This window comes from Propithecus coquereli, unplaced genomic scaffold (assembly GCF_000956105.1).
Source record: "Propithecus coquereli isolate 6110/MARCELLA unplaced genomic scaffold, Pcoq_1.0 Scaffold267, whole genome shotgun sequence".
Taxonomy (NCBI): Eukaryota; Metazoa; Chordata; class Mammalia; order Primates; family Indriidae; genus Propithecus; species Propithecus coquereli.
In genome coordinates this window covers 1298241-1305588 of record NW_012148252.1, presented here as the reverse complement: position 1 = coordinate 1305588, position 7348 = coordinate 1298241, and the positions used below count along the sequence as shown (strand labels likewise).

General features: G+C 37.5%; 1 pseudogene; it reads left to right on the top strand.

The window, feature by feature from the left end:
* The first annotated feature begins 5514 nt into the window (after nucleotides 1–5514).
* On the top strand, nucleotides 5515–6148 carry LOC105812845 (annotated as a pseudogene).
* Nucleotides 6149–7348: the final 1200 nt, after the last annotated feature.

Below are 7348 nucleotides of genomic sequence, written 5' to 3'. Positions count from 1 at the left end.
GTAAGAGTTATGAGTTTAGTCGTGATGATGATGGTGATACTGATGACAATGAACAGTAAAATAGAGGGAATAGGAAAGACACATTGTGCCTTCAAGTTGAGAAAAATCAAAAGTTGTCTATTATAGAAAACCTATTATATGAATGCATTGATAATTAGGAGTAAATTATACTTGGAGTAGATCTATAGAATTGCCTTCAAAGTATAGGATTACACACAATGACTAAATATAGAGCAATAGATTTTTTTGTAGAAAGTTTATTGAAGTTTATTTGTCATCATTTAAAAAATTTGCATTTATTTTAATATTTTCATATTGAATTAATTGATTAATATTTTTAAAATTATTTAAAATTCAGATATTCATTTAAAAAGTAATATTACCAACTCCTACTATCACTCTGATTTAGATATAAAGCATTAATGATACATTTGAGGCCTTCTAGATACCTCTCCCTCATCCTAGTCTCCTTTCTAACAGAGATAATTAATCTATAATACTTTAATTTTTTATTTCCACTTTTCCAGATCATACTATAATAAAAACCTGTACCACCTGTCCTTGGAGACAGACTTGTGATTACAAATTCTCAATGCCTTTACTCAACCTTCATTTCCCAAGACAAGATGGATGCCCAGTTGTCTTTCTTTCCCAGTGGGCAGGTTCTTTACTAATCCATCCTTTAATTGAGAGTGTAGCCCTTCATGAGTTCCGGTTTTATAACGAGTTGTCAACTCCTACTCCCCACCACCTGTGGACCAATAGCCTGCCTTGTCTCCTGGGATGAATAGGGCCGTCAAAACACAAGCCCCACAGCTACTCACCCTCCCCATCCTCAGCTCCCTTTCTGTCCCAGTAAGGAAGCAGAGGCTTCATCTTTAGTTTACATTTCTGATTTCCTGTTCCCTCTTAATTTCTGGCTTCTGGAAATTAACTTTCTTTTTTTTGTGAGCTTAGCTGTTAATTTAAAAGTATGTTTTCCATTTTTATTCAAGGTTTTTAGTCTTCCATAGTGTCAGAAATGCAAGTGTCTCTATAGATTTTTTCAATTCCATGGTCTACTTTATGACTCCAAAAAGGCACACGTTTGTTCAGCACTCCTCCCTTACTGTTCACCAGCCACAACCACTAGCCTTGTATACACCAAGCATGTCCCACTTCGCCGTTTTCTCTACCTAAAACACTATTTTCCAAATACTTTCTTCTTAGAGTTTAGATCTCAGTTCAAATGTTTTCTCAACAGAGAGTCCCTTGCAGATCACTCTATCCAAAGTGATCCATCAATGAGTTATCCCCAATTACTTACTATCCTATCGTCTTATTTTGTTGTCTTTACGATACATTGCTTTATTTGAAATTATCTTCTCATTTTTTCTGTTTACTTATTGAATGTCATTTCTACCTTTCACATTGTGAAATACTTGAGAGCAGGGACCCTGATGATCTGATTTACTATGGTATCATGTAAGCCTGGAATAATAATAAATACAGCAGAGTAAATAGTTATTATCTGAATTAATTAATTACTTAAATGTATGTAAGGCACAAAATATTTAGGCATGGAAGATTTAACATTTAACTTTGCATTCTTTAACATCTTTCTGGAAGATGGAATTTTGGAACAATTCTAAATTGCCAAGTAATTAACAACAAGGTGAGCAAATAGAATCATGTTGAATAAATGAATGGATGAATAAATAAGAGAATGAGATCAATATAAGTAGATTAAAAAGAATTCTGCCATATACTATTTCACAATGGTTAATCTGCCTAATTCAACATCTTTCTCATGAAATCAATTTAGAGCCATTCTAGATGATCAAGCACTGATAGCCATGAAGCAGAAAAGTTTGGAATCTTCCCAGAAAGTGAAGCTGTGAAGGGCAATGAAGTAAAAAATTGATGAATGAAGGAGAAAACGTTTCAGATATGTTAGCTCTTGTCTAGAAGTCAAACATGAAAGAGAATAATAAGGACTTTAAGGGCACAAGAAAGGGTTGAGAATCATTGACTTGCATTCAACAAGCACTTTTGAGTACCTATAATAGGTGCCAGCCCTGGGAATATCAACATGATCAAGACGTGCACATGCATCTATTACCTCCACAAACTGCAGTGGTTCTTGACCTTGACTGCACATTAGAATCACCTGGGGACTTTTTGAAAATCCTCATGCCCAGACTGAACACCAGACCAATTAAATTGGAATCAGAATTGGGTGGGGCCCGAGCATTAATATATTTTATAGTTTCCTGGGTGATTTCAAAGTGCAGCCAAAGTGAAGAGTCACTGGTCTACCGCATTCCCACCAACACATACTCTACTCTGAGCTGAAATATTCTCCCACTTTAAGCTCCATGAGGTGAGGAATTGTGCCTCTTTTTCTGGGGACACTATTGTGTCACCAGCCTTTAGCAGGGAGCCTTAGAACTGGTGTGCACTGAACAATTATTGATTGAATGGATGAAAATCTTCAATGCACTCGAAAAGTGGTGTATAGGAACCTGGAGGAGTACTGATCAATGCAAAGAATTTCCTTATCAATAGAGGGGATGTTTTCTTCACTGCTGATTTCAGTATAAAGGTAGTTTCCCTACACACATGCCTGTACTATTTCTGCCCCATATCCTCACTTATACATGAGGAGGCAGATGGCTTCTCTGATTGACACACTTAGGATTCATAAAGGAGTGTGACTGGCTCAGGCCTGACTTTCCTCCTGTTAGGAGCTGGCAACCCATGGGAATACACATCCCTCCTTTTTCTGGGAGCGCTGCCCCTGTGGGGAAGCTGCCTGGGACAAGAAATCTGCCTAATTCTGAGGTTGGCTTCACACTGCCAATGTGCTTCCAGTGGAACTCCATCATTAGGAAGGATAATGTTTTGACCTTTATCTGCCACTCCTTTGTTTTCTTCCCCAAAACTTCAGAACTCTCATGAGAAAAGAGGATGCTCTTTATTAGGGTGTTATCAGAATCCTGAATATTTATCAAAGAACTGAATGTCATCTAAAGCATTATATCCTGTTGTGTTATCCTACATTTTGGGCATAAAAATAAAAAAACTCACTTCCATCTGGGAACCTTTGAAATATTTAATGATGGCTGCCATGACCCTCCCCTTGAGACTTTTTTTCTTTATAGAGATATATTATTGTGAGTCTTTCAATAATGTATTTTGGGGTGCTTCTCAATATCTAATTTCCTCATAAAGCATTTCATTCTGTCTATTTTTCTTAAACTATGCTGCTCAGCAATGAACCCTATGGGCTTCTTCAATATACAAAATGAGAAAGAGATATTCATTCTTGAGTAAACCTGTCATATTTTTTAACTGGATTGGAAAAGCTAAGTGTGTGCATCTCCATGTTTTATGTCTTTACGTTTATATGCTTGTTTATTTTCCTAAATAAAATGGAAAAGATCAAGCTATTGTCCCATATATGGCTGATGATTCAAAAGTGGTTTCTCCATTATCAATTGGGGACATTTATGAATCATTCACTGGAACTGGAAAAAACCCAAAAATGTGAAAACTTTTATCACACCAACATTCACTGGAAACAGATTGAAATCAAAAATATGTTTGCAGGCTCTCAACACTTTTAAAAATATTAGATAAATGATAGAAGATAGATAAGATAGAGACACATACTTTGCTATATTATTCCCAATGTCATAAATGATTATCCTTCTATAAAAATTAAATGCACCTGATTAGAGATATAAACAGGTCCAAACATATGAGATTAGCAAATAGAAGCAGAAGAATAAAATAACTCAATAATTCTTTGCTTAGAAAGAATGCAAAAAATTCTAAAACATAGGCAAATGCTTATACCCTGCAGCAAAAGATCACTTAAGCAGGGTGAGCTTGACTGTCTATTTACTTCATGAGCACTTACCACTGTGAGCCCACAGTTTTGACAGCAGTGCCTGATTAGAATGAGAAAGATTAGCAGAGACAAAAATAAGAAGCTGATACTACTATTTATTTCATGAATCATGGGGAGGGGCTCAAGGAAAAAAATATAGTGAAGTTTTCATTAAATGCTGATGCAAACTAAATCTTCCTATTCATGGGTGTCCCCTCTATACCTAAAGGTAGCTGAGCTTTGGTAAAAAGAATTAACTTGCTGAAATATACAGTAATTTCCTAACATTGGAATTCGACATAGCCCAACAGAGTGACGAATTGTAGACCCAGAGAGAAGGATTGCTGAGTCCAGCCATGAAATTTCACACAGGAAAGGAATTCAAATCTGTTCTTAAATGACAATAAACCAGAAAGATAGAAGATTGATTCAGGAGTCTCTGCAAATGTTATGGCTATTAAAGTACATGAGGACCTAAAGACATTCCCTTCTATAAGTGTAGACATCAGGCTAGTAATCCATTCAGCAGGAAAACAAGCTAACAAGCAGTTTATGCCACCAGAACTGTGTTTTCTAAACATAAAATGAAGTGGTTGAGATTGTGGTGGTGGCTCACATTAAAAGATTCAGAATCTGCTTCCATAAACATCTTTGAGTGCTGTGCTCCAGGACCTATGTGAGTCATTTGACATCTATTACCATACCTGATACAAATGTAAGCAATTTGAAATATATCTTCAAGGAGATGGTCTTTCTAATGATGCAGTCAGGGGACAGAACACATATGTCATAATAAGCATAAACATAAATAAAAGATTATATGCAAAAATATTAGTTATAAAACCCACATAAAGCAAACATGTGGTGAAACATACCTTGGAATAATGATATTATTTTGGCTTGTTTAAAGTAAAAATGAAGCTGAGTGTGGCGGCACACACCTGTAATCCCAGCTACTCAGGAGGCTGAGGCAGGAGGATCACTTGAGCCGGGGAGTTCGGGGCTGCAGTGAGCTACGATCACACCACTGCACTCCAGCTCAAGCAACAGAGCAAGATCCTGTCTCTCAAAAACAACAAAAAAAAGAGTATACAAAGTAAAAATGAAACTAGTTAACTAAACTCCTTTTCCTCCTACTTTTGCATCTTCTTCATTTCTTTTCCTACTTTCTCATTGCTAATCCTTCCAGTTTCCACCAAGGGCTATTTCTCCCTGGAAAGAACTTTAAGGCACGAACTGGAACTGTTGGCATCTTATAATAGATTGGCTTTGGAGGAGGGAAATATGCAATAGATGATGTACCAAGTTCAGTTTCTAGTTCTATAAAGTAAACTTGAACTTTCAGGAACGAGCAGATCTACCAAAGACTCATGAAGAAGCGAGCAGAAAACGAGTTTCTTAAGCTTGCTTGGTTCTCTCCTGCATCGCATTCGCCTTTCTCATTGTCCTTCTCCTTTTTTTTTTTTCAGTTCCATTAAGGTATAATTGACAAATAAAAATTGTGGGCGCACAGGCGCGACAAGGGTGCAGCTCCAGGTCCGGTCTGGAGGTGTCTGAGCTGCAGCGGCCGAGAAGGAATGACCAGAACCGCTTGAATATCCACATGTCCATTTCTGTGCCTGATAGAGTTTTGATTTATCATGGATAATCTGTCATCAGAAGAAATTCAGCTGAGGGCTCACCAGGCTACTGATGAGTCTCTGGAAAGTACAAGGAGAATCCTGGGTTTAGCCAGTGAGTCTCAGGATGCGGGAATCAAGACCATCACTATGCTGGATGAACAAGGGGAACAACTCAATCGCATGGACGAAGGAATGGACCAAATACATAAAGACATGAGAGAGGCAGAGAAGACTGTAACAGAACTCAACAAGTGCTGTGGCCTTTGTGTTTGCCCATGTAATAGAACAAAGAACTTCGAATCTGGTAAGGCCTATAAGACGACGTGGAGAGATGGCAGAGACAACTCACCTAGCAATGTAATATCTAAGCAGCCAGGCCAGGTGGCAAATGGTCAGCCTCAGCAACCAACAGCAGGAGCAGCCTGCAGAGGATACATTAAACATGTAACTAATGATGCCAGAGAAGATGAAATGAAGAGAACGTGACTCAAGTGGGCAGTATCCTGGGAAATCTAAAAGACATGGCTCTGGAGGTGGGCACTGAGACTGAAGCTCAAACAGACAAACAGAACGGATCACAGAAAAGGCTGACGCCAACAAAGATCGTATTGACATCGCCAATGCCAGAGCAAAGAAACTCATTGACAGCTAAAGCTACTGCTGTACTTCTTTATCATTTATTCACTTCCCTAGCTCCTCCTCCAAAGGCATCATCTTTTTCAGAGTTTGAAATTTTGGTTCCAGAGTCTTCTAATTGGGAAATAATGTGGACCAAGGGCCAGAGGAGTAACAGCTGCTCCCCCGACCCCCATTTTGTATTTTCTGTTGCTGTTGAGGGTAGACTGCTGCTCAGCCTTCCTTCTGCTGTTTCTTTCTCAGTTCACAGTCTTAGATTGGTTTTCATACATCACATACAGTGTTTTCATCTTCTTTTTTACTTCAGCAATTTCTTTTGCTTTCAAAATTTGGAAGCATTGCCAAAGACAACCCTGAGAAAGGAAGCTGAAGAGCTGATTGGTTTATTCCTTTGTCTTTGTGGTGAAGGAACGGTGAGAGAGGTGCAAGAGATAAGAGGTTGTTATCTCAGTAAACACCTGCAGGCCACAAAACAAGAAGTTGCATAGCCACAGTAAAGATCTAGTTGGATATAATTTTTAATTTAAGTTGCAGTTATTGCCAGTTTAGGCTGATGCTTGCTTTGGAGCTTTTATACACAATATTTTTGGTACACATCACAATTTTGCAACCTCTCCTCCAGATAGAATAGAATGAGTTTTCTTAAAGTGAGCTTAATTTCTGAACTCTTAGTGATTCATATATGTACATAGATTCCGTGATCCCATTTCTTGTTGTTCTATTCAGGAACACTTTGGATAGATGAATAGTTTTTTATTTTCATGTTATTAGTAGTATAATGGTCCCATTACAGGCCTATTAACCTCATAAATATGTCATTAGTCTTTGAAGAAAAATATGCAAATATATATTTGTAACATGAGAATTTCTCTCTAAAGTAGGGCTTAAAATTTTTGGAACAGTTTGACAAAGTATATCACATAAATTCGGATTTGCCTCGGTGCCAAGAATTATGTTTAGATAGGAAAAAGGAAACTTATTTTGATCTCAGGTAGAAAAATAGATTGCTTTGAGTTTTATGTGGCTTTAGATTTGTAAAAATTTAGAATTTATCCTGTCTTACTCAAAGGAATTTGGAAAATTGTGCCTTTGGTTTAATCATTGGTGTTTACACTGTCACTCTCTTACCCTTGTGTATTGAACTATGTCCAGAATCAAGTTTATGTAGATCCTACGCAATGTTATGAGACTCTGATTGGTATTTGTTACCTTTATT